The sequence below is a fragment of the Corythoichthys intestinalis genome, chromosome 8, assembly GCF_030265065.1.
Source record: "Corythoichthys intestinalis isolate RoL2023-P3 chromosome 8, ASM3026506v1, whole genome shotgun sequence".
In the NCBI taxonomy this organism is placed as follows: Eukaryota; Metazoa; Chordata; class Actinopteri; order Syngnathiformes; family Syngnathidae; genus Corythoichthys; species Corythoichthys intestinalis.
Window position 1 is genome coordinate 23,615,405 of NC_080402.1, and position 27,783 is coordinate 23,643,187.

General features: G+C 37.7%; 1 protein-coding gene across 17 annotated transcripts in view; it reads right to left on the reverse strand.

Moving 5' to 3' along the window:
• rbm47 (RNA binding motif protein 47) overlaps positions 1–27,783 on the reverse strand; it is a 58,130-nt gene that overhangs the window by 17,066 nt on the left and 13,281 nt on the right. The window contains exon 1 of one of the 17 annotated variants that reach the window (XM_057843130.1): positions 12,430–12,603. The exons of 15 other annotated variants lie outside the window; for them this stretch is intronic. The gene's annotated coding sequence lies outside the window, so the exon portion shown is untranslated. Of the gene's footprint in view, positions 1–2,915; positions 4,132–12,429; positions 12,604–27,783 lie in introns of those variants that run through there. One more of the 17 variants, XM_057843131.1, reaches the window with a different exon arrangement.

Consider the following 27,783-nt stretch of genomic DNA (forward strand, 5'->3'; position numbering starts at 1 on the left):
CTAGTTGAGCAAAACGAGGTCAAATGACATATCATTTTATGAACCTGCTCCTATTTCTTTTCTTGATGATTGAGTAACTTTTACAAGCCTAACAAACAATCTTCAATTGAATTATTAAGCCAAAAGGAAGGACCACCTCTAGACAGTGTGGATCTTTGACATTAGTCTTAATACAATCATGACTCACTGTGCGCGTGTGCATTTGTGTATGTGTGTTGGAGTTGGGTGAGAGGTGCAACAGGTAGATGATTAACCTAAGACCACAAACTGTAGCCTTCGTGCAAACGTGAGCTTTTACTCAGAGCTAAAAGCGAGAGAGCAACAATCACGTTAGAAACGAACACAAATTCCTTTCTCAATTATCCAGATTCAAAGACATAACAGGAAGACATCAAACCTTCAAGAGACGAAAAGCCATTTAAAAGCTGCCCTAGTTAAAGTTTGTGAATGAACTGGAGGAAAAGTTAAAGGGCAAAGCCCTAATTGGATACTCTGCCAAGTTAAAGAGTCACAGCAATCTTATTGAGGAATCAGCCACGCGTTTATAATTGATGGAGGTACCTGATTCCTTGTGTATTGACGTTTTATAGAGCACTACATTGTTTTATGGGCGCAGAACAGCCTTTTACGAGCATCCTCTGGACTAAGATGTAAAAGTGTTCTTATCAAGCATTGTCACATGATTACTTACAGTATAAAGTATATAGTGTATTGTATGATTATTCCCTCTGAGTTACAGTATTAGGGCTGGGCATCATTAACAAACATGAACCATACACTACAGGTGTAGTGATAAAAATGTATCTGGATCGATTTAAGCTTAATCTAATCGAAATCGATCAAAGCAGATAAGAGTGATGATTATTGTCATATTTTCGATATGCTGTTATCCAAATCTTTGAAATGTTTCAGCAACTAAATGATCAAAAACAAAATAATTGCATATTTTAATACTGTTTCAGGTGCAATGTGACTTATTATGTTAAATGCGTACATATCGTATCGATCGGCAGACCTTAATTTGAATTAGTAATATCTGAAATATGGTATCACTATCCAAAGAATCAATATTGTGAGTTACATTCCTACTCTGTATGAGGAAGAACACGTTCTTTTTTTTTTTCTTTGAAGGGACAGACAACACCTTTATCATGTGCATCCCATAAATTGAAAAAAAGACATTAAAATTTTTCTACTTTATGTTCAACAGTGGAGGAAAGACATGAGCCAGTATTTCCAGGAAATGGCCGCTCTTGACACAGGCAGACATTTTTCCAATGCCAGTACTATTATAGCCAATCAACTAAGACTATCCCAAATTCCTTGTGACATCATTAATAACCAACATCCACGCACCTGTGCTTGGGTCTATCAGCGTGTATGTCCGTGGATATTACTGATGTTACAAAATGGCTGCGTTAGTGTCACTTTTTGTGTTTTAACATGGACTCATTCAGTGCCTTTGACGATGACAGAGATCCAATCATTTGACTCTTTTCATCCTTCTGCTGTAAAAGTTAGTTAGGCTAGGTTCATACTACAGGTCTTAATGCATGAATCCGATTTTTTCGTGTTTTTCCGACTCGAGTGAGGCATTAACTTGACGGTCTAAACGTGACAAGTCGCATCGAAGTGCACCATTTCAAATCCGATCTGGGTCACTTTTGTATGTGGTTCAAATCCGATCTGGGCCACATTTTTCCAGACTGTCGCAGTGGTCTGTACTGTCCAGTCTCCCAAATCGGAATTCATGCAGCAATTACGTCATCAAATAGTGAAAGGAACGCTACGGTAGCGGTGCAGCTGTGCGTTATTAGCGCCTAGCTTGCATTGAACATGGCTTTTGGGGAAGGGCCAGCCTTGACAAAAGTCACAAAAAATAAAAATGGGTTGAAGATAAGCCTGAGAATGATCGGTTTTCTCTCTGCTCTATACGAGCAAAATTTCAACATTGCCTACTCGGCCGAGAGTCGGGGCAAACTGCTCGTATGTGTGTGTGACATGCACGGACAGTGCGTGCATGCATTCGATCCATATAAACTTTGAATATAAGCCTAAACGGGGATTATTTATGTCTGTTATTTGTGTCCTCTTTTTAAAAAGCATAATATATGATATCCCTGGAATGACAGATGCCAGTCAGTATGTCTGATCATTTGTTTTGATGCTTCTGGCATGCGGGTCTTCTTGCTCAGCGCGTGTTGGACTGCGTATTAGAGCGCATGCGTAATACTTGAAAGGTCTCAATGGACAAAGGCAGTCTGAATGGACACGCCCCCCCCAAAAAAAAACCGATATGACAAAAAATCGGATTTTTGCATTAAGACCTGTAGTATGAACCTAGCCTAAGTCACTGGTATATGTCCAATCCATTTGAAGTGGTAGGGTGGCAGCGAATGAACACTCATTCATTCGAATTAATGAGTGTTCATTTGCTGCCAACCCTCCCACTTCAAATGGATTCGACATCTATTGCCACCAATGGCAACCAATGAGTTAAATAATTTTCACAATTACAGTTCACATAAAGGTCATTTAAACTAGGTGTTGTCTGACCCTTTAAGACAGGATAAACATAATACAAGTGTCAGTTTGGCTTCTGCAGTGAACTCTTCTGTCCATGTGTGTACAGCAAATATTGTAAGCAAAATGAAACATCCAAAAAGTCAAAGAACAATATGGCTCTCGATTTCTATTGAAAGTTTACACTACAAACAGTATCTTATTACCCTTGAAGAACCAACAAGTAAAACATTTTTTAACACACACAGACATATTTTCACATATCCTCAAGTGACAAAAGTTCACATTTCCCATCAGCATCATGCATCAGCAAATACAAGCAAGCGAGAGAGAGGAGAGCTAAAGTCCTGTTACTTGAATAATAAAGAGAAAAAAGAAGGGAGGATAGCTACCAGAGTTGCCTGACAGCTCTCCACCGCTGGGCCGTCTGCTCTAAGGAGTGCTGGTCCACCTCCATGAGAGACAGGTACAGCGGGGCACTGAGCACACACGGGCCGGCCTGCTCTACACAAACACTGCAAGGTTGAGTGCCTATCAGGGTGGAGCTTGAACAGGTACAAATGTGTGTGGGGGAGCAAGTGAGACAGAGAGGGAGGGAAAGAGAAATGCCTGATGGGAAATGCAGTTGTCTTTTCTGCTTAGAGATGCAGAAAAAGAAAGGTGGAAAATAACAGGAAGCGTGTAGAAACATTCTCATGTTATAGGGGGATTTTGTCGGATGATTTCTGTCCTGTCTGCACAAGATTTGAGGCCCCCCCTTTCGGTCACTGGCTTAACTTAAGTAAACATCACACACCTTCCTGGGCAGCTAAGAGTACTGAATGAGTGCAAAGTCCTTGATGAGAGGACTTGAGTTGCTCTTGTAGTTTCTGTCTGGAAAAGTGCCCTCAAGAGCAGGAAAAGAGGGAGTGAAGGACAAAATGGAGCAGATGAGGTGAAATCAAGAGAGCGAGATTAAAGTCTCAGTGTGTGGTCAACGGTTTGCTTGAGTATCAGCTGCTATTGAAACTAGCTCCACTCCTTAACGACCGGGAACACAACCGATAAGGAAGTCTAAATAGCACCAAGAACAAAAACAAAAAAATGACAGAGAAATTCCTTCACATGGCTTGGAATTTTAAAAAAAATCACTCTGTTGAGCCTACTTTTGCCTTTTTTTTACATGGAGGAGGTCAACCGATTCAATCAAATCAACTGACAGTGCAAATCAATGAAAGACATGCATCAAGTGTTACATGGTGAAGGGGGTGGTCCATCAATGGTTAACTCTATGATACATTTGGTGCATTTGGTGTGAAAAACTTTGCTACGAGTGCAACTCAATTTTTTTCTAGCCTTTAACCTTGTTGATCTGATCCTCATTGTAGTTTAATGTCAATGGCACTGAGTCAGTGTCATTTAGTGTCAGCCATCCCAGTTCCGATGGATTGGACGTCAATGGTAGCCAAAAAGTTAAGTAAGACCACTGTTAATAAAATTAATGAATACATTTTGTCATTAGTGAGAAACATAAGCGGATTTTAAGGGGGGGAGGTCTCCCCCAGTGGCCGAAAAGTGTCATTGCATGAAATTGACTTTCCTATATATATAAAAGTTGTAAAGCAATAAAACTGCAACAAAAATGAATGAAATGAACATACAAAATATTTTTAGAATGGGTCAAAATTATTTTACGAACAGATCATGTGACTAGCACCTTAGACGGTCATTTGCTTTGCATATGACCCAACCCCCCCCCCCCCCCCCCCAAAAAAAATAGAAGAGGGCAATTTTATTTTTCAAAAGATTTTTTTCTTTAATTGAAAATACCTACCTGTAATATGGTCCGAACACAAAAAGGATTGCTTCAATCAAAGAAAACTTTTTCAATGAAAAATTAAGTGTTCAAATGCAAAATTTTCAATCTCAAATATGTCTTCGCATTGAAAAACGTTTTCTGTGATTGAAATTTGTCTTTTTTTGATTGAAGTGATTTTTCTTTGTGAAAATATACATATTTTTGAAGCAACTTTTTTTTTTTTTGGATTGAATAATAAAGACAAAAACGTCCTATCCAAAATGTGGCCCAAAAACATGTTAACATTACTTCAATCAAAAAAGTTGCTTCAATCAAAAAAAAAAAACTTGGCTCCAAAACAATCAAGGAAAAATAGCTTTCACATGCATTTTTTTGAGTTTCAAATTTATTTTTGGAGACACTTTTCTTTTTGATTGAAGAGACTTTTTTTGATTGAAAATATATATTTTGATTGAAGCAACATTTTTTAAAATTGAATAATAAAGACACAAATCTACCTCCATATGGCTCCGCCCAGGGGATACAATTTTTGACTGGGGTAACTACATTGGCACGACACCGGCGGGCGTACCATATTCAATGGATGACGATCTTGGCGAAAAGTATTGCCTAAGCAGCCTGATTTGGAATTCCCCTCAAGAATGATGGGAAACAAAAAAACGCTCATTGTCAACTTATTATTATAAATATTCTTGTAAATTAATTTTACTGCTGACACTGCGTTTCGGGGTCATCAACATGTTGTGCCCCCCTGACCCAAAAGTCAAACTCCGCCTATGGTGAGTAATCTAATTAATTACTTTCCCCATCTTTGCAACACCGTTATCGTTACAGAGGATGTGAAGGCGCGCGTTACTACAATTTGGTTGTGTCACACGGAGATGTCAGGGAGACACGATGAGAGCATAACGGGAGAAAGGAGGAAGGAAGAGGGTTGAGACGGCGTTGGAAACGCGATGATAGGTGGCTCGAAGCATTAGCATTAGGAGTGGCAACCTCTTGGTACCTCACGATACGATACGATTTGTGATACAAAGCTCACGATAACAATGATCTGACGATATGGCTATGCAACGATTATCAATACATTGCTCAGGAAATATTCTAGGATATTCTACGAATAACTAATAAACAGAAAAACAAGATTCTGCTGTAAATTGGAATGAGTTTATCACTAGTAGACATCCAATCCATTTGAAGTGGGAGGGATGGCAGCGAATGAACGAATTCAAAGGGATTTAACGTCTATGGCTATCAGTGGCAGCCAACGCCAGGCAATGAGGTAATTTTGGGCCATTTAAGGTCTTACCTCTTTACCTGTTGATTTTCAGTTACTTCCAGTTGATTTTGGGGTATTTTATGGGTCACTTCCCGTTTATTTTGCGTTACAGAACAGGAAATGACCTGGGAATCACCCAAATGAATGGGCAGTGACTCAAACTCAACAGGAAATGACCCGTAAATGCCCTAAAATGAACAGCAAGTGACCTGTAAATGCCCTGAAAATTGGACAGAATGACTGTGAATGCTCTGGTTTTGAATGAATGAACATTCCCAGTCTAAATGGATTGGGCGTCGAGCACCGTCAACGCAGCCTTAGAGTTAACTGAGACACTATAACGGTGGAAGATTTTGGTAGCAACTTGTTGGTTCCCTTTTAATTTTTTTTTTTGGACATTGACACCTTTTTAAAATGATATCTCGATTCTTGACAGGAGCATATCGATAACCCTTTGGGATAGAAAGTATCACGATATATCACCATTTCGATATTTTGTCACACCCCTAGTTAGCATAGCATCCACGTTGTCGGCAGCATTAGCATTTAGCGTGGCGAGCATCATCTTAAACTCATACAACTTTTTTTTTTATTTACATCCAGTTCGCTGCGTTCAGGTGGGTATAGTTAATTGAAAATAATGGACTGTTTTGCTGTTGAGTATGCATTATCATCACCAAATGCGCGTTGTCCTTATAGATGCTACAATATAATACTATTAGGGCCCAAGCACCAACTGGTGCGAGAGCCCTATTATAATGCAAAGGATTGTTATTATTATTATTTATATATTTTTTTTTTCAGGGCAAATGAAAATGGCCAATTTGGAGGCCTGAACGTGCTCGAAACTCAGGCGTGGATGCACAGCTCAGTCGCGCCTCCTTTTTTGTAGCACTCTCTCCAATAGGGTTTTTTTTCTCCTAGGTGTGTGAATGTATTTCCAGCATGATAGGTTCTCATGAGATTATTAGAGGAGAACGATCTGTCACCACCCTGACCTGCGTGTCGTCCGAGTTTGCGTGACGTCTGAGTTGTGCCAAACCGCGAGGGCCCGTTCAGTCCTGCTTGCAGGCCTGGTTCGTTTCGTTTTTTATTACCAAAAATAGTCACTTGCTCTAAACTTTTCTTGAATGACATATCCATAATTTTTGTGTGAGGTTGTACACCATTACACTCTTTTATCTGAGAATTTTTTTTTTTTTAATGTAAAAGTGTGACCTATGTTTTTTTGGGGGGAATAAAAAAGGCAGTTCAATTCAATCAGGTAATATAATCGTATTTGATGTGAACGACGTAATAAAATGGATCATGTAATAACATGTAGAACACTGAGGAACTAATAACTCTTACATTGAGTTAACTGAGTTACTAACTCAATTACCTTTTGGGAGAAATAGTTTGTAACTGTAATTAATTATTTTTTAAAAAAAATAAGATTAACAACACTGGTTAAGACCTAAAAGATCTGGAACAAATAATAATTCATTTTGGGTACTGAACAGCTTAAAAACGAATGGGACAACAGGTTAAACTAAGGAACAGTTGTCACTCTATTACTTTGTTCGTCACTCTATTACTTTGTTCTCTGTTGAGGCCACACACACGAAAACGCAAACACACACACAAGCACACACAGGAATCTGCAAAGCAGACAAAAAGGCAGGAATAAAGTCAGCAATAAAAGAGTGCTGGTAATCAGTATCTTGGCCTGTGAACCAGTTTGGTTCTGCAAGTCATCCATGAAAGTAAATAAGTAGCGTGTCACATGTGCAGAGGTCACAGAGACCGACGTGACCTGCAAGAGTGCCGTGTTTCGGCTCACGCTGGACTTTACAGGAAGCATTTCCTCCCAGTTCTATGTAGACATTGAGAAATAGCTTTAACCTATCAAAAAAGACAATTTCCTGTTGTGATTTCAGACACATACAAGATGACAAAACCCATTTCCACAGAGCATGGATATATTAATAAGAGAAGATAATGCAGTCCACAAAACACAAATGGAGAAGATATATTTTGAAGAGAATGAACGAGTGAGCAAGTGAAACAATACATTTCACTGAGAAGTGAGAACTGACTAACCATTGAAAAAACGTGATGCGATGTCCTCAAAGTCGGAGGTTAACAGTTAGTCTGTTAACACGCTGACAGCTATTCAAGCTGGTTAGTATCATACTGACACAGAAATTCAGTCATGTGCTATAATGCTATCTTTTTGTGAAAGAATGTAGTGGTGTCCCTAGAAGGAGTGGCCAGATTGGTAAACTTAAAATCTTGGTATGACACATTACAACTAAAAGTCATCATTTCAGCATATCAATAGAAGATAACAATAAGAAAGACTTAAAGGGACAGACGACAACTTTATCATGAACATTCTAGGAAGGAAGAAATCTTGTTTGATAAATTGATAAACACACAAAATTTCATTTTTCTGTTGTGTTATAATCAAGAAAAAAAAACAAATCAATAAAATCCAGTATTTCCGGGAAGTGGCAGTTTTGCATGGAGACAGACATTTTATTAAGGTGGTACTATTTTAGCCAATCAAATGCGAGTATCTCAGATTTCCCACCTTTCCTCATGATGTCAGCAATACCCACCTGTGTTAGAGTTTATCCGTGTTTATGTGCGTGGGTATAGCTGATGTAACAAAATGGCTACGCTCGCAAGAGGTGCCATTTTGTTGCATTTTAACATTGTTTTCTCAATTATCAGGGAGTTACGTAATTGGCCATTTGGATTCATGCATGACTAGGTGAAATTAGAGACACTCAGGTGTTAGGATTAGCGATGAGACAGCATAGAATAGGATGCCAACACACTCACACTCACAAGGGATTCACACAAATACTGGGTTCTAGACCACATAGCTGATTTGTGTACACTCAACCCCTCCCAATCAATAATATCTCAGACCCCCCCATTCCCTTCTTTCCTTGGTTGTCAGGAAATACAACTAGCTAACGATAGCACCAACATATTCATAGTTAGTGTAGGCATTCAATGTATTTCTTGTTGTTGTGAGTGCTTCTTCTGTCTCTCTCTCCTTCTTTTCTTCTGTTCCCTCATAACCCCTTTCTGTTTGCTGCTTTCTCCTAATAAACGAGGTACGTTGAATGATCACAAGGGAAGTATGTCATACTCCCATGTGGTACATTAAAACTGTTCAAACCAATTGAGACACTCAGATGTCCATTCTCCATGTCAAGCAGCAGAACAGGGCAGGTTTAAAAAGAAAGAAAGAAAGAAAGAAAGAAAGAAAGAAAGAAAGAAAGAAAGAAAGAAAGAAAGAAAGAAAGAAAGAAAGAAAGAAAGAAAGAAAGAAAGAAAGAAAGAAAGAAAGAAAGAAAGAAAGAAAGAAAGAAAGAAAGAAAGAAATTTGCCATTTGCATACTTGGTAACTTTTCAGTTTTGGTCGATTTTAGCGACGCCGGTGGCCAAAAGCGGTAGTGATTTGCCATAAAGAAGATTGCGTTTCCCATGAGGACTAGCACACACCCACACAGGGTCGTAAAATTATCACTCAATCAAAAATCAATCTTTCGGTCACCTGCAGACGGATTAAACATTTGTTTCCAGCGACTGTATGAAGGATGAATAGTAGTAAGGCAATGAATCCAGTTGTGGCTAAACAATAGCATAAGATGGTTAGCAACCATGTGCTAGCTAAACCACCCACCCCACGTTCGTTTGTGGGGGGTGGGAATTGGGGGATGACACGCCAGCGAGTGAAAGCCGGGCCAATGTTTATTCTGTATATCCTGGTAGCCTCCCTTTTTTACCTCCTCAGACAAAACTTTTTGCCTCCTTTGTTGCTCTGCCATCTTTTCAGAATTCGTGTGAAAGTGTTCAAATAAACTTTTCGTCTTTATAATGAATGGGGAAAGGGGAAGTGACGTATGCCGTAAAGCAGTCAGTACATTTGTAGTTTTTTTTGTGTGTGGCAGGGTTCCTGCCACCTTCCTCAAAGTTAATTAGTGCCAGTGAAAGCGGTACAGACCCCCTCAAGATATAAAAGAGGTGTCATTCAACTAGTTGTCGGTCGACATATTATCACAGATGTTATGAAAATATCTTTTAAAGGTTGAAAACTTACCTTTATATTAATTTATATTAGTAGTTGTCTCTTTAAGGAAATGCCTCTGATATAATTTGGTTTGTTTTTGTATATAATGTTACTAATGATCTAATGTGCATAGACTAATAATAGTATCGTTTTTTAAATCTACAGTATACAGGAACTGTTCCTGCCACTGTCGCAAACATAATTTAACCATCATTCCTCCGGCTCACTCGAGCTCAAAAACGGGAGTAGTGGGGGGCTATGTGGCGAAAAAACATACAGGACTGTGACGACGCATGACACAAACTGTTTCACCTTGATCTCGTCAGGCCTCCCGTGGAGTTAGAAAGCGCTTTAAAAGCCAAGGTGGCCTGAAGAATTTCAGGTCAGATGGAGTGTGTGTGCGACTGCCTGCAGCCCGTTCCCACCTCATCCACGAGGGATGATTCCAGTTCATTTACCCTAAGATCCCCCCTGCCTCCCAGCAACTCAAAAACACTGCAATGAAACTGTAGACTGGAAACTAAAAACAAAGCTTTTGGATTGTCAGGTTGTGCCACCACTTGAACCTTGATTCTTACTTCCTTAGCTACAAGTATTTAAGTTTTTAAATAGCAAATTTCCGACTTTGGAAATGGAATCAATAGTTAAACACACACAAAAAAATGGCAGTTGGGGATTTTTTTTATTGTACTTTTGTCTGATTTAGTTTTTAATTATTTCCTTCTAATTTAGTTTGTTTTAAATAGTTTGTAGGTTTTGTTAATTTTCATTTTCATACAAAATATTAGTTTTAGTTGATTTTTTTAATTTGTTTCAGTATTAGTTATAGTGTTTTATACTTTCGGTTAGTTCTCACATGCAAGAGCAATAAAATATTAAAATTTAACAAGAAGGCAACAAATGTATTACGTCTCATTACATAAAACAAAATGTCTTTAATTTCAGTAGGTTTTGGGAACAGTACCATTTCAGTTAGCTATTTTTTTCGTTTAAAAATAAAAGTTTTTCATCATTCTGTTCATTATCTGTAATAACCTTGGTATGAAGAAGCTAAAAAAGCGAGCACACACTCTTTCTAGTTACAGTAACTGTTAAATTTGTCTCTGTTTTTTAAATTTTCTCCATCTAAGACACAGATGAAGCCCGGTTTATCTCTTGGGTCTTCCTAGTCAAAGGCCTCATCCCTTGACAACCTGTTTGGACAGCCAAAAGCGGAACATTATGGCATATTGTTTTTTAATGTTTTTCAAGCAAATTTAGTGCATAAAACGACTGTTAAAATGATGCAAACAGTTATTTTTTCACATCAGCGGATGGAACAATTGTCAGTGTATTACTGACATCACTAAGGGATAGTTGCATTTGATAGGGCTTAAACAGTAATAACATTTAAAAATGTCTGCCATAAATTACGATGGTCACTTCCATGAAATATTGGCTTTTATTTTAGGGCTGTCAAACGATTAAAGTTTTTAATCGAGTTAATTACAGCTTAAGAATTAGTTAATTGTAATTAATCATAATTAATCGCAATTCAAACCTACAAAATATGCCATATTTTTCTGTAAATTATTGATGGAATGGAAAGATAAAACACAAGATGGATATATACATTTAACATACGGTACATAAGTACTGTATTTGTTTATTATAACAATAAATCAACAAGATGGCATTAACATTAACATTCTGTTAAAGCAATCCATGGATAGAAAGTTCTTAAAAGATAAATGTTAGTACAAGTTATAGAAATTTTATATTAAAACCCCTCTTAATGTTTTCGTTGAATAAAATTTGTTAAATTTTCAATCAAAAAATAAACTAGTAGCCCGCCATCGTTGATGTCAATAATTACACAATGCTCATGGGTGCTTAAGTCCATAAAATCAGTCGCACCCAAGCGACAAAACTCCAAAAAACACAAGTAACAAGTAACATTGCACTATGCTGTTTTTTAATCTGTTTGAGTGGGGCATGTGCGTTAATTGCGTCAAATATTTTAACGTGATTAATTTTAAAAATTAATTACCACGCGTTAATGCGATAATTTTGACAGCCCTATTTTATTTATATTTTTCTCCACTATTACACATAAATATAATTCAATTCTGTGTTTTTTCAACTTTTTAACCACAGACTGCGACGGACGTCCAATCCATTTTGACTTGAAGGGATCTATGCCAGTCTCTCCCAGTCAAAAGGGATTAGATGTCTATCACGGTCAATGGCACTGGCACTAATTCCAGTCAACACAAAGAAGGTGTTTTTGTTGTTGTTGCCGTGTCTGTTTTTGCCTTAAATGCAGATTAAACAGTTTCACACCCACACACAGTAGGGTAAAAGTCCACAGATTATATGATGAAGAACCCGGAAACCTATGGGCAATTGTGTTATATTCAACCACCACCCTAAAAACACACACACAAACTTGTAACACAGTCTCCTCATGCCACTCCACTAGTTCCACTGGTTTTATTGTAAAGGACATAATGAACTCCAGTTCAATTCATCATTGCTTTGAGGTGTTCTGCTCCATATTTGCAATCATGATTGACTAGCAAAAATGGGGAAGTCTGGCAATCAACAGTCATTTCAATTCAGTGGAACTTTCCGAAATACAATATACTTGATACACATCCAAATTACAAAAGTTCATGACAACAAACATAATTTTTTGTCACTACGTTGCAGACTGTTTTCAACTTCCCAGAGAAAATGTTTGAAATACAGAAGACCTGAAGGTGAAAGTCATCACTGTACCTGTGGGCCATACTGAGGTAAACAGGTGGTCGAAGTTGCAGCTTTGTCTTGATTTAGCCGATAGTGGACAGAGAGATGAAATGAAACAGAGCGTCTCCCTGCCTGCTTGCTTCTGGCACTGAGAATGCCGAGGTAAGGAAAGGTGCTTTTTGTGTTTACTCATTCTCAATGGGCAGCAAAGAGAGGTGGGGCCGTTCAATGCAGGTAACCCCCCCCCCGAGCAACACACACACACACACACACACACACCAGCACCACCTATTTATTCTCTTTAACCTCTCCCTCAGAAGATAAGGAATGAGACAAAGAGGAGGGCAAGGCATAAAGGGCAGAGGGTGTGACAAGAAATGATGAGTGGAAGCAATCAGGGTAAAGCTTGTCAGAGAGCGTGTGGATGTTTTCACGGCTCTATCTAGCACACGTGCCCTCTTGAGGGAAGCTTTCATGTCAATGATCAAGGAAAATAGATAAAGGTGTTTCCGTGTCTTATATGTATTTTAAAATATATTCAAAAGTTTTCGAAACAAATGCAATGTCATGCATATGTCAAACTGTTGTTTCTGTTCTAGAGTACAAGCATATCTGAATTAATTTTTACTCCTTCCATTTTTTCAGTTTGTGAAAATACTGTTTTTATATAAGAAGAAAGAAAATGCATGCGCACTAAAGTACATTAGATTGTTTTTTAAATGTTTATTTTAGTAAAGAGAGTTAAAAATCGTATACAAGGCTTTCATTTTTAAACATTTATTGTGTTAGGGTTGTAAGGATACACTGATCTGGATTGGTTAACCCTTTCATGCATGAATTATTATGATTATTATTTTAATTCAGCGCTTACAGGGCACTCATTTAACATTTTCTGTCACTGATGGTGCTAGATGTCCAATTCATTTTGAAGGAGAAGGGCAGATTAACATTAGTTCATTCACCCCTCCCAGTCAGAGTGAATTGGATGTCTAGCGCAGTCAATGGCAAAAACATATTAGGCATTCAAAGCCAGTCTTCCCAGTTTAAATTGTTCATCTATCGGCGTCAAAAGTGTGCATATTAATTATTATGGGAAAAAAAAACTTACTGGCCATTCATTTAACTTCTTGTCTGCCACTGATGGCGTTAGATGTCTAATTCATTTTGAGTGGGAGGGGCGGATTAACATTAGTTCATTCGCCCCTCCCAGTCAACGTGAATTGGACGTCTAGTGCCGTCAATGGCAATTACAGTTACAGATTAGGCATTCAAAGCCAGTCTTCCCAGTTTAAATTGGTCATCTATCGCCGTCAATGGCATGCATGTTAATTACTATGGGGAAAAACAACTTTAAAGTGTGATTTAGGGCTGTGCTCAAAGTGTTTTCTGTTTTTATTCATTTTAATTTAATTAATTTTGTTCTAATTAACCCTGTATTAATTAGTACAGTGATCCCTCGCTACTTCCCGCTTCAAACTTTGCGCCCTCAGTCCATCGCGGATTTTTTTTCCTCAATTCAAATATAAATAAATAAATGCAGTATTTTTATGGAGCTGTCCCGATCTGATCACGTATTCTCTCACCCTCGCTCCTGCCGCTTTTCTTGGTCAGGCAGTGCACTTGAGTTGCTTATTAACGTTGAAGATGATTGACAGATGTTACGGTTTGATCTTGCCAGAGACGCTTGGAAGCCAAAACTTCAAAGCACCTCATGCGTCAATCATCATTTAAAAGTTGCTGTGGCAACTCGTGTGTAAGTGAGCAGCTTGAGAGGATTTGAGTGGACTCACTCAATGAAGCATTTCATAAAGACAAATGTTTTGTATTTTATTCTTGTTTAAAAATAATTTGTTGGGATAGTAACATGTTTAAAACTCATCATAATTATTACATTTGAAGTATATGCATTAAAAATGTTTTGTTAATTATACTTTTGGAAAAAAAAAATTTTTTTTGTTCTTATCGCGTCAGGTTCTGGTCCCAATGAACCGCGAAAAACAAAGGATCACTCTACATTTATTAAAGTTTTTTTTTTTTTTTTTTTTTTAATGATATTCACATACGAAAAAAAAACTTTAATTAATTGGCCACTGTAGTGATAACTGTCCCTGAAAGGGTTAAGGACAATAGAATCGAAATCGATCAAAACGCAAAACATTAAACATTCAATTCAAATTCACTTTATTTGTCCCCGAGGAGCAATTAAAAAGGCATAACCAGCAGCATTGCAGGACAAACACACCAACAACAATATAAAAACACACATAAAGTGCTACGGTAAAAATATCAAGTTACTGCCAAATAAAAAGTGCTCTATGCATGATGTTAAACATTGCCATCTTTAGATATGCCGTTTTGTTAAAAAAAAAAAAAAAAAAAATCTGTTTTTTGAAATGTCTGAATATTTCAGCAACAGAATTGTCAAAACAGCAAAATAGATTTGTATTTTTTGTTGCTTTCGGTGAAACCGAATGTGTAAAATATGTACATAAAATCATATTAAATAAATCAAAGGCCGTTGAATTGAATCGAATCATATCATGGCCTACCTTGCACTATCTGTAAATATATTTTTGTTGAAAAGATCGTGAAGAATTTGGTGATTTGAACCCCTGGGATCAGGACTACTGTTTTTAATCCATGTACAAAGAACTTTTTCCCCACATTTTATCCAGAACCATATTTGTAATACTTTTTTATCGGCATAAATTTGCAAATATTGATATCCAGTTTTTGAAAAGTTTGCCTCATTTGAACAAGTAAATGTCTCTCACCCAATAAAAACACTGAAACAGCAATTCTCCATCCACCAGTCAATGGACTTCTTCAACATCTCTCGATATAACGATCCTTAAACTATCACATGACCATATTCCCGATTTAACCCTCAAACGATATCATTTTCAGTCTATGTATAAGATCTTACTATTGAACCATTGCAGAATAAACAAGTTTGGTTCCGTAAAGAAAAAGGTTTCACTCCTGGAAATTTTGCGTCACAAAAGACATGATGAGATTTCAGTGGTCACTGTAGTAGTTGCAGCTCATTTTAAATGTTTTTGTGTTTATTCTCTTTCAATTATTTCAGTATGTTGAAAAGTTTATCACTGAGGCAGTTCACGCACAAATGCATAACCTATTTATTGCTTTTCAGGTAACAATTATTGAAAAGTTGGAAACAAATTTTAGATGCAAGGTATTCAATTGACAGATTGGATACATTTTAAACAGACTGGAAAATAGAGGCTAAATATTTGGTAAGTGAAATGATTGCATTCACTCACTTTTTTAAAAGGATCCTTTGACTTAAAGACTTGTAGCTTCTAATAAGCCACAATTGTTCTCTTGTACTAAAATATGTTATTAGAAACACATGCATTATTGCCATTGATTTAAAAATCTATAATATTTAGAACATGTTTTGACCTACGGAGGACTGAGTGATGAGTGGTTGGCCTGGACTGTGAGAAAAGCTGTGGTAGCTAGCAAGCGAAGCTAGTATGACAACTGGCATGACTCACATTCTGCTGCTGGTCAGATTGTTTTGTTGCAGAGATGTGGGATGCGTTTCCAAAGTCGTACCTGCATTCAATTCCAACTCTTCAGTAGTGTCTTTAAACCGATCTTAGGCGGCTTGTATTGACTTGCTGCCATTTGACAGTTTGTATATCCCTTCGTTGTCAGTGACATCATTGCCTTGTTGTTTTAGTTTATCTGCCTCTCAGTGCGATTTTCCTTCAGGTTTTTTTAAAAAATTATTCTTTTAATCAATCCCAACCTACTGTCACTGACCGTTTTTGTGTCTCCTTTTTCGCAATCATGTGTTGTTGTTTTTTTGTATGTTCAATAAATTATTTTACGCAATCCCTATGTTCTTGTTGTCTTCTTGCTGTCTGTAGTGAGCCGTGTCATTTAATTCCGTGGTTTTACCGCAGACAGTCCAAGTGGGTTGCGATTGCTTTATAAGGAAAATCATGACTCTAATGTTACACAGAAGTATAGTCCTGTGGTCTAAGTGGTCGTATGTCACACGGGAAACGCAGATTCAAATCCTGCTGGAGACTTTCATTTAGTTGCTTTTCCTTCTCCTTTTGTGAAATACAGTGATATGAAAAAGTATCTGAACCTTTTGGAATTTCTCACATTTCTGCATAAAATCACCATCAAATGTGATCTGATCTTCAAATTCAAAATTCAACTTTGGTTTCATCATTTCACAAAATATTTTGCCAAAACTTCTGTGGAGTGTCCAAGTGCCTTTTTGTGAACATAGTTGAATTCTTCGGGAGTAACACACAATGTCATGTGTGAGGAAAAATGGAGCAGCTCACCAACATCAACACCTAATCCCCACCGTGAAGCATGGTGGAAGGAGCATCATATTTGGGGCTGTTTTGCTACCTCAGGGCCAGGACAACTTACAATCATTAATGAAAGAATTAATTCAAAGGTTTATCAGGATGTTTTGCAGGAAAGCCTGAGGCTGTCTGTCAGTCATTTGAAGCTAAAAAGAAGATGAATGATGCAACAAGACAATGATCCAAAACACAGAGGTAAATCAACTTCAGAATGGTTTTAGAAGAACAAAATACACGTTCTGGGGTAGGCAAGTCAAAGTCCAGACTTGAACCCCATTGAGATGCTGTGGCATGACCTAAATACAGCATTTCATGCTAGAAATCTCAGGAATCTAACTGAACTACAGCAGTTTTGAAGAGAAGAATTGAACGAGATTAGTCCTGATTGATATACCGGATTGATCTCCATGCAGCTGAAGGAAGCGTCCGGTTGAAGTTATTGCTGCCAAATGGGGGTGTGGGGGAGGGGGCACAACATACTAAATGTGATGGTTCACTTACTTATTTTTCCCCCCTTCAGTCATATTTTGCATACTATCCTCATTAGAATATGAAAACCAATAAATGTTTGGGGGGTTTTAGTTAAAGCAGACACTGTTTTTTCATCTGTGTGATTTTGACAGAGATCAGATCACATTTGATGGTGATTTTATGCAAAAATGTGAGGAATTCCAAAAGGTTCAGAGACTTTTTCATACCACTGTATCGACAGTGCTGTCCTGCTCATCACTTTACCGCAAGGGTTCAAATTGGAAGAGCAGAACCGACGACATATTTATGTAGCTAACGAGTGACACCTTGTAAGTACGGCAGTGCTGCCCAGTGACATCACCGCATTGCGTCGCCAACAACAATGGCGACCTACTAGTTAAACTATATTTTTCAAGGAGGGGTTTGGATATCAAATTATTATACCTCATACTAACATTATCTTTTAAAAACTACAAGCATTTCTGTCCGTGGTTCCCTTTAAGAAATCCTTTCTGTAAGTCTCAGTGAGAACTGTGCACCTGTCAAGTTATTTTCTATCTCCATCTGCCCCATACGACGACGGTGCCATCCAGGTTGCATATTTTAGTTCCTTACACAGACATTCAATGGAATTTAGAACAGACTTTATGAAACACCACTTGTTTTGTCCTTAGCCCCTCTCTAGTGTTTTGAGCGGTGCGCTTTGGCTCAGTTATAGATGAACTTTCTGACACAGGAAAGAACATTTCTTCCTCGAAAGTCCTTGTAGCGCTATGATTTAATTATACTTTGCACAGATTCAATAAAACATCTACATAATTAACCCTTCCTCATGCATCTTTTCTTTGTACGCTTAATTTTTACAAGTGCAACGAAAGCCTTCCTGCCCTAAAGTCATGATCCCCAACGTTCTGTGACTTGTCAATATGTATTTTTGCTAATTCCGGTTTTGCCACTTTCAAATGATAACAGTTTCCACTATGAGTAATGCGCCAAACAGCAAAATATTCCGTACCTGAAGTTAACGTTGGACTATGCACCAACAGGCTTATTCTGAAGTCCGCCTCTTGCATGTGGATCATTCATTGACCACAAGGATCACTTATAAGCATGCCGAATGTCCAGTGATTTTGACGGTTCACTTTCAGAAATGAAACTGTCTACCATACAGACCAAACATTTTGCATTCCACACATTTTTGTGTAAAACACACAAGGAATGTGTGGACGTTTAAATGTGTCTTTAACAAGCCTCAGTGCATAAGATCAACACTGTTATCACATGCACGGCAATTGCCATTGTACAAGTGACACATTAACCAATGCGTCTGTTAATGAAGGACAAGTCATCATTCATTCTCAGTTTTTAGTAGGCACCCTCACAAACAAACACATGCACAGTGCAAAGTTTACAAACACACATAATCTATGGTCTCGTCAACATGTTGAAATAAGGAGTGAAGGCCAAGCAAAGACTGCTTTCTGGCTTAAGTGATGAAGGACAGCCCATGCAATTCAGACATGCTAAATAGCAGAAATACACATCCAGTGTGTACAAAGTGATAGCAGACACAAGTATTTTTACACAGGTTGTACGAGGTGAAAGCTATCACACATGGGGGAACTGGCCATACAGGTCTGCTGTGTACCCACATAGGAGCTGCACGAAAACAGTAGGACAACGGTCAATGTGTTGACAAGAATTGCACGTCACCAAATGACTCAATGGAGACATTGCGTGCTAATCTTTATTCAATGTGTAAATTGCTATAGAGTTGGCGCATTTGTTGCACTCAAATTAAGTGGTACTTCGACATACAAACGCATGGACATACGATCCTTTCGACATCCGACGTAAAATTTGAATACGATGATTTCGACGTAAAATTTGACTTGTCATTTGTCTTGACCAGTGTTGTCAATCTTACTTTAAAAAAGTAATTAATTATAGTTACAAATTACTTCTCCCAAAAAGTAACTGCGTTAGTAACTCAGTTACCTGAATGTAAGAGTAATTAGTTACTTGGCAAAGTAACTGGTGATAATTTTCATGTTTGTTTTTGTTTGGGGGTTTTTTTGAGGAAAAAAAAAAACCAAAACACTATGTGAAGTTTAAAAGGGTTTTGGGACAATTGGCCCTAGCCCAATTCTTTACCCTAATTTACCCTTTACCCTGAATCAACCGTTAAAAATTGTTTAAATTGCTCCCATTTTTTGCCGATTTAGGAGTATTTTCGATAAAAAGTTACTTAGGTTCGCTAGGAAGGTTCTCTGCAATAGAGCCTTCCTAAGAAGTCTACTGCTTTATGATGGCAGCTGTTTACTAACGCATCTAGTTCCTATACTGTACATGTTGCTAACGCTGCAGTGTCATTTCGCATCTAGTTCTATATATATGTGATATCTACCATGTCTACCATATCTACCATATCATGTGGGCGTAGTTTGTAGGCTATCGGCCATAGTCGGGTATTATTGGAGCCACCTAGCATTGCGTTTGCTCGGTGTCACAACTTTTTTGCCCCCTCCCCACTCCTGCTTTGCTCTGTCGTCTCGGTGAGTCTGTCTCCCTCAGACTTTTCTCGCGTCATTCAAGTAAGTAACGCATAGAAACGCACGCCTTTGCATCCTCAGTAACGGTAACGGCGTTGCCAAGATGAGAAAAGTAATAATTAGATTACTCACTACAGAAAAAAAATAACGCCGTTAGTTACGCCGTTACATTCTAACGCCGTTATTAACAACAATGGTCTCGACATATGAAGACATGATCGAAATATGACGATTTTACAACAGCGTCGCAGTTTTTATTATGCGGAATCATCATGGGTCCCAAGAAGGTTAGTGCATGTTGTGAAAAAAGCAAAAAGGTGACGCTTACCATTAAAATTAAAGGGTACGACTATCCTCTCTAAACATCGTAGTGCTATTTCGGAGGAGATGGAAAGCCGTTTGCTGATATGGATTAAGGATAAAGAGACCTCCACCCGCCATCTCCTCAGACCTCCGTTCACCAGTCTCTATAAGTTCAGGTGACAATAAAAATGGTATTTTAAATTCCTGATTTATTATTATTATTCCCATTTGTGTTTATAATTCATTTGTTTAGCTATGTGTAATTTCTATTTGTAATTGTACCTGCAGTATTTATTAATGATTTAGCATAGTTATTTGGGCTATGGAACGAATTAATCAATCAATCGTTCCAACAGCGCCTTATCCAACGTGACCTCGTTAAAAGCAAGGTGTCAAACAAACAAACAAAAAAACTTTTTCAACATATATATTTAATCCTTATAGTTATAAGAGTTATTTATGCTATTGTTTCAATATGTTTTATTTTGTTTTTGTTTGTATTTGTTGTATGTTTGTATTTGGTCATATAAAAAATGAATAAATAATCACAAATAAACCCTGCAGTGCCACTAAGTGACGACAAAGCATTACAAGTAAAGATGTCCCAATGGATATGCCGATCGATCGGGTCCGATCACGTCATTTTCAAAGTATCGGAATCGGCAAAAAAATATCAGACATGCCTTTTTTAAATATATATATATATATATATATATATATATATATATATATATATATATATATATATATATATTAGGGCTGTCAAAATTATCGCGTTAACGAATTAATTTTTTTAATTAATCACATTAAAATATTTGACGCAATTAACGCACATGTCCCGCTCAGACAGTATTCTGCCTTTTGGTAAGTTTTACATCAAGGTTTTTTGTGCTGTCTAACAGTGAACTCTTGTGGTCGCTTTGCGACATGGTTTATTGCTTTCTTGCCAGTTCAGTATGGCTGCACGACGTCTCGGGCTGACGCCTACGTTGTAATGTTGTGCTTATATGATCCTTGGACAAGATTTGTCCGTAAGTATGGTTGTTGTAAAGAATGTACATATTATGTAAGTAAGCGAAATGTTATATTTTTTGTATGAGACGCTTTTTGTTTATGTGTAGTGAACCTGTATAGCGTGCTAAGCTAACGTTGTTGCTAATGCAATGCTTGTGTACTTTTTTTTTTTGTAGTTTCACTACGGTCTAAAGAGGACAATGGTTTGGGGCCATTTTATTAATAAATCAGATGAAAAAGGAGGAAGTCTGATTATTAAGGCGTCGTTCACTAGCTGTCTAGCTTTGGAAAAAGTAAACGCTTCGGAGTGAGGACAGCATAGACAGATTTAAATGACAGTAGAGTGAAATGCCCACTACAGTCCTTATGTACTGTATGTTAAATGTATATATCCATCTTGTGTCTTATCTTTCCATTCCAACAAATTATTTTACAGAATATATATATAATTTACAGAAAAATATGGCATATTTTATAGATGGTTTGAATTACGATTAATTGCGATTAATTACGATTAATTAATTTTTAAGCTGTAATTAACTCGAATAAAAATTTTAATCGTTTGACAGCCCTAATATTTATTAATTAAATCGTTTTCTAATTGTATTTAACGTTACAGACAAAATGTCTTACACTCATCCAGAGTCTTTAGTTTTGGCTTAAAGTAAAGCTATCAAATTTGTCGCGTTAATGGCGGTAGTTAATTTTATTTTAAATTAATCACGTTAAAAATATATACCGCAATTAATGCATGCGCTGCACGACCCACTCACGCATTGTCACATTCAATCTTTAATGGCGCCGTCTTACCTAAATATAAAGCTAAAAGGCAGCGTATAATGAGTAGTGAATTTTGGCAGCCATTGGAGCCCTGTTTTAATTGGCTAAAACCTTACAATCCCTCTCTCAACAATTAGAAATATCGTGGGAAGCAATGTGGGGAAGAAATGTAATAGTTGATCTTTTTCTTAACACCCACGTTATTTCCCAATGCAGAGAAGATATATCAATTGGTGCCACTACGCACAGTCATGGTTGCACTTCCCATCATGCATTTGGGCAGAACAGTTAAATGGCTACAGTATCATTTACTGAAAGCTTAACAAATACACTAGATGGCAATATTTAGTCACAATATACAAAGTCACATTTATCTTTTAAGAATTACAAGTCTTTCTATCCGTGGATCCCTCTCACAGAAAGAATGGTAATAATGTAAATGCCATCTTGAGGATTTATTCTCATAATAAACAAATACAGTACTTATGTACTGTATGTTGAATGTATAAACAACAACCCTAATTACAAGTACAGGCGGGAAATGCACAGACTAGTCCAGACAATGTATTTTCAATGAGTTATTCCCAAAATGCATTTTACTGGGCTTTTGTATAGATTTTTGCATTGTATTACTTTTCTCAGTGACTATTTCTTTCTAGTACCGCATTAGTTCGATATAATGCGTTTATAATTCATTGTTTTTCAACCATTTATTGTTCATTTAATTTTTGCACTAAGAATGCAAATAATCTGATCACAAAACGAATCCCAAGCATCTTAGTTTGGAGACACCTCATGGTCAATAAGCATAACTGCTGTGCTAAGCTGTGACCAGTCGTTGTACAAAGGTAGAAGGCAGAAAGCTTCCACATTCATTTTAAAGGCAAAATACAAATTGGCGCAAACCGATGTCAATATTATCCAATATCAATTTAAAATACTTTTACCTGCCAATGATATCGATTAGCCAATATTGTGGACACCGCCAATAAAAACATGAGTTACACACATAGCCGTTTTATGAAAAAAGGGGAACTTATATTCCGGAAAATATGGTAAATAGAGGTTTTACGATACACACATTTTTATTCGGAACTCCTTTACCGCATTTTCCTATGAGATTTTTATGTAAAAAATCGGAAGAAATGATCAAAAATATATGAATATACGGTGCACTTTTCTTGTAAAAGTTCATTTGACACCCGACAGCATTTTTGATTCACTATTAAATTGTAGCTCTCCATTTAAGTCCACCTGCACTATAAATTAATTTCAAATACAAATGAATGATCAGCTAACAGTTGGCCACTCATAAGAATTAGTTGCAGGAACCCAGACACTCTTGTGCAAGATAGTTAAAACAACAGTTTTAATACTTGGTAAAAAGATGTGTGCGTATGTGTGAGGGGTGTGTGTGCACGGAGAGATTGAAAAAAAAAATGTTGCTGATACTAAAAAGCCATTGTCAGTAAAACAACACTTCCCAAAAGGGAAATGTATGTTCAGTTGTAACACTTCCTCATTGAAAGATTTCACCCCACATCCTGAAACAAGAGTCAGCTAATTGCACTGTCCCGCTTACGAATCATTAACAAAAAGGACTCCACACAACCAAAATGTCTTTCTGCCCCACACTCACACACACACAGAGCTCACTTTTACCCCCCAACATCCTGATGCGAGTTGAGTCCTCTTTTGCCTACTCTTTTGTCAGCTGACACTCCAGTCATGTGTCTTGCGGCGAACCAATAGAAGATCATGTACAAACACTGCCCAAGGTCAAGGACAAGGAAGGAGGGAAAAAAAACACAGGAATTTGAAAACTCAGACGAAGCATCAAGTCAAATAAATTCATATGACTCGTCTGACCACCTACCAAATAACCGCTTAGGCGTCAATACAGAAGCTCGTCATGTGATATACAGAAAGCCACAAGACAATGAAACCTGAGCTGGCGTGACACGATGGCGGCTATACCACAGATTCTTAACAACTTCAACGTAAAACTCGTGGAGTCACTTTTTGCACAACATCCTCCAACACTGAGACAACCGTTAGAGTCGTGTTGGGTAATACTTTTTCTAGCTAAAAGGGGACACTTTATACATTTAGAGGCATTTTATATCAATTCCATATACTGTAATTTTTGGACTATAAGCTGCTACTTTTTTCCCCTCATTTTGAATCCTCATCATATAGTCCAGTGCGTCTTATTTGTTGATTTACCATTTTTTTCGGACTATAAGACACATTTTTTTTTTTTATAGTTTGGCTGGGGGTGCGACTAAAGGCCGAGTTATGCTTCTGCGTCAGACCTGCGCCGTCAAGGAAGACCCGATTTACGACCCTACACCGTAGCCTCTCTGGCTCCTTCCTTTTTTTCTGATTTCCCGTCGCGTCAACGCGTGTGACGTGGTGGAAATGGACTATGATTGGTCCGCTCTGACTGTTGTTTCCGGTTCAGTGCGAAATACTCAGCATTATCAAACATTATTTTTCTACACGCAAAAAATGGACCAAGCCTACGAGAGCATCAACGAAGAGCAAGTACGACAACTTCTACAATGTCTCGTCAAGACATTATGAAGATTGCCAAATAGCAAGTAATTCGTGGGAGGAGATTGCTGAAAATACGGGGTTGGAGGTCAGCCAGCGATTGAATAAAAAAAAATTGGAAGAACCACGAGACAAGTATGTGTGTGTTCGGAATTGAGTGGCCACACGAAGCGGTGACCCAGTCGGCCAAAAACTGCCAGCTTTTAATCACTTAATGTCGTATTTTTGGTTGGTGCACGAAATCATTTATTGTGTACGTGTCACACTTCAAGTATCTAAAGAATAAAGCACAGGTTTGGTGTCAAAAGAGTTGTTTTGATATTTAATTTTCAACAACAGACAGTTCACACTCGATAATCATCACTGATTGACAGTGCCTCGGTGCTTTTACGATAACGTTAACATCAAGGCTTCCAACGCAATTTGGGAAGTTCCATAGCCGCCAGAAATCGGTTGTAGGACACGGCAAAAAAATCGGGCTGGAGGGCTTTGCAGACCTAGGACAAAACGCTGGACGCAGTGCTCGACGCCAGTTTGAAGCTAGCCACCACAGCTAGCTGGTTTCCATTCGAGGCTAGAACTCTCTATGCGGCATCAAATTTTGGACAGACCGCCTTGAAACCGTCTTCTGCGTCACCTGCGCCTCAACATTTGTATGATCAACATTTATTCAATGTTGACGAGCTAAAGATCTACATTCGAGCGTTCCATTTTGCATTGTTTATTTTTTCTCCGTTAAACTAGACGAGAGGAAGTCAACAAGCATGCCCCAAAACCGTACGAACATAACGCCACACCCCTCTAGTGGCTTGGCGGTGAATTACAGAGCAACGCGTCACCTGCCCGGAGAACCATCGAATGTCGAATGACGCCGTAGTCGCTGCGCCGTCACCACAACGCGGGAGCATATAACTCAGGCTTTATACTCTGGAAGCGACTTATGTGTGAAATTATTAACACATTATTATATCATTTCACATGTTATTTTGGTGTTTTGGAGTGACACTGATGGTTTGGTAAACTTGTTAGCATGTTCTTTATGCTAGAGTTATCTGAATAACTCTTAATAGCTATGTTAACATACTGGCCACGTTCGCATTTCGTTGTTCATGCATCTTGTAACATTATCTTACTGTACGCTCATTCAGCATTTTGTTCTCTATTGTATTTTTATTCTAAATTGTCTTTCAAGATGACATATCTGTTCTTTGTGTTGGATTTTATAAAGTAAATTTCCCCAAAAACATGACTTATACTCCGGTGTGACTTATATATATTTTTTTCCTCTTTATTGTGCATTTTGGTGCTGGTGCGACTTATACTCAGGTGCAACTTATAGTCTGAAAAATACGGTATTTGGGTTAATAGGCAACATTTTATTTGCCAACGGCATCATAAGACTGCCATAAGACCATCATAATTGTGACATGACACCATCGTGGGCATTAATGAATGGTTGTGACAGATGTCATTCAGTGTCATCCTGCAAATTATGTCACTAACTCCATTGTTGTCTAGCTCGAAAATGTTGTATCTATTCAAAAGTGAGATCATTTGTTTGATGACACGAAATGACATTTGTCATAAGCATTCATTCATGGTCATGGCAGTGTCATGTCGTAATTATTATGGCCTTATGACAGTCTTATAGTGCCACTGATAAATAAAGTGTTACCAAATACCATAAATAGCAATTAATGAACCAATATGAACAGTAACTGAAGAAATAATTAGCATAGAACATGAATTTCGATTGTTATTTTCATCTGTAGCGCTGCAATGCATGCTCGGAGGCATGTTGGATGACAACAGTGTTTACAGCAGGTGGCAGTAGAGGATGACTGACTGCTCCAAGGGAGCAGTGATGGCCAAATGAAGCTTCTTGAAGCAATTAAGCTTTGCAGCCAATTGGTTACAAGGTTCATGGTGGCTCATTTGGTCTTATGACATCTTATGATGCCGCTGGCAAATAAATAAATTAATAAAAAATAAAGTGTTACCGGTTAATATCCTTTGGTGTTAAAATCCCTTAATACAGTGAGGACAGCTTTGGCTATTAGTCCAGTGTGGTTATCTATGAACAAATGCCATTTTCGTGTCAAATTTTGGTGGGTGGTGGCTTATCGTGCAAAAATTACGGTAGTTTACCGACCTTATGATCTTTCAACTTTTGTTTTTAGGTCAATCTAATATAACAAATATGAATTTAATTCGCTGAGTGTTCCAAGTTAAGCTCATTACACGCTCCCCATGAGTAGAATGCCACTTTTATTAATCCGCTGAGAATGTAAACTCATGATTTGATGTACGGTTGCAACACGTCCTTTTTCAAAAGGTGATTTGTTCTTTTCTCACACAGTCACACCCACAAACACACACTCTGGCAAAGCGGGAAGGATGAAAATAAGCCGGTTGGATTGCAGTATTAACACCCACTGAACACAGATTCCTAAACACACAATGGCTAAACTGCTGAGCAGTGTCACGAAACAGGGATTTTATGACAAGAAAGAAAAAGTGTAAAACAGTTCCACCTGTTCTTCATCTAGTTGAGGGTTTTATGAAACTCTCCATCATGCATAAAGCAGGTAGTTTATAGATCAAGTCGAATTCATATTATGGTATAATCATCAATGTATCTGCTCAATCAACGTTGAAGGATTTATGATTTCTTTAATCTGATATCATTTTCTTATCACTTTATTGGGTAATTGTTTGTACGAGTTGGCATTAATGCTAAATCTAACACGAGATGTGTCCTGGCTAGATTATAATGATTCTAAAACAAGCTTTGATTATTAGATTTTGTAGCTTGTTTTTGTTGTAAAACATACCTTAAGAGATTATCAAATCCATTATGTTCGTTTCAGACCAAACTGAGCTGCTAAACAAGATGATCAACTTCTTCCAACAATTGTTTCCAGCACTAACTTTTGTGTAACAGAGCACACCAGTGTCGCCCAGCAACCTAGATGACGAAGGATAACAATCATGAACATAACGTACTGTAGCTACTGGAGTCTTGAGTGTCACCCAATACGAAAAGGTGCACTGGACTGTTTACCTTTGGTCTCAATAGTCCTCTATTGGGGAAAGTCATTCAATAGGAATAGATATCATGATAGTTTGGATTTTGCAGGATAAATGAGGTTACTTAATAGCAGGTCTGATATGTATTCTTTGTGTTGTATGGGCAAACATTTGTTTAGAAGTTCCACTGTGATGACAAATGCAACCCTAATAAACCTTATATGAAGTGAGCACAGGATTAATGTGATTTGAGTTGAAGCAAGAGGGTCACACAACACGTTTTAGGCAAAATGTACCAGTATTGGTATCCTCACAATCAC